The following is a 745-nucleotide window of genomic DNA, read 5'->3' on the forward strand; positions in this document are numbered from 1 at the left end:
TTTTATCTGATCATATTTTGAGGGGGAGTGAATTTTATCTGTTTTGAACTAACAACTTATATTTTTCTTACAGATATTTTAAGTATTATCTAATTTTTGAAAGATAATTGAGTTTTGAAATATAATTATTTGGCCGATTTAGTCTAATCCGGACAATGCTTGTCCGATTTATTGAAAATCCGGACAACATTTGACCGATTTATTGTCCGATTTAGATATCCGGACAAAAGGCTATATGAGAAACTCTTATCCGRATAAGATTAGATATAYTTTGCAAGGGATTGAGCGGATAACTAAATCGATGAGTTCATGTGTCCGTATTCATTAAATCGCTTGTTGCTTTATTTTTCCAAGTCTTTAAATTGTTCAATCTTTGAGCGGTTTAATTCCTAACTTTGAGCGATTTTTTTTTCTTTGAGCGATTTATCCTTAAACCGGACAAGTCTTGACTGGTATTCTTCTAAATCGTACATGCCTTGAGCGATTTATTGTCCGGATTATCACTTAGATATTTTTCATCACATAAATCGGACACCTCTTGACCGATTTATTCTAATCCGGATAAGCTTTGAGCGATTTAGAATCTGAACGGTTTTTGACTTTGACTATAAATAGTCGACTCATTTTTACTTTTTCCTTTTTATCTCCTTTAACTGTTCATCGTCGTCTCCGATCAACTCTGGTTCATCGTACAAAGATCTACTCTGTCAATCCATTCTACAGTTTCATCTTTCTTAAATCAAGG

This window comes from Cynara cardunculus (genome assembly GCF_001531365.2).
Source record: "Cynara cardunculus var. scolymus isolate 2C chromosome LG 2, CcrdV1, whole genome shotgun sequence".
NCBI lineage: Eukaryota > Viridiplantae > Streptophyta > Magnoliopsida > Asterales > Asteraceae > Cynara > Cynara cardunculus.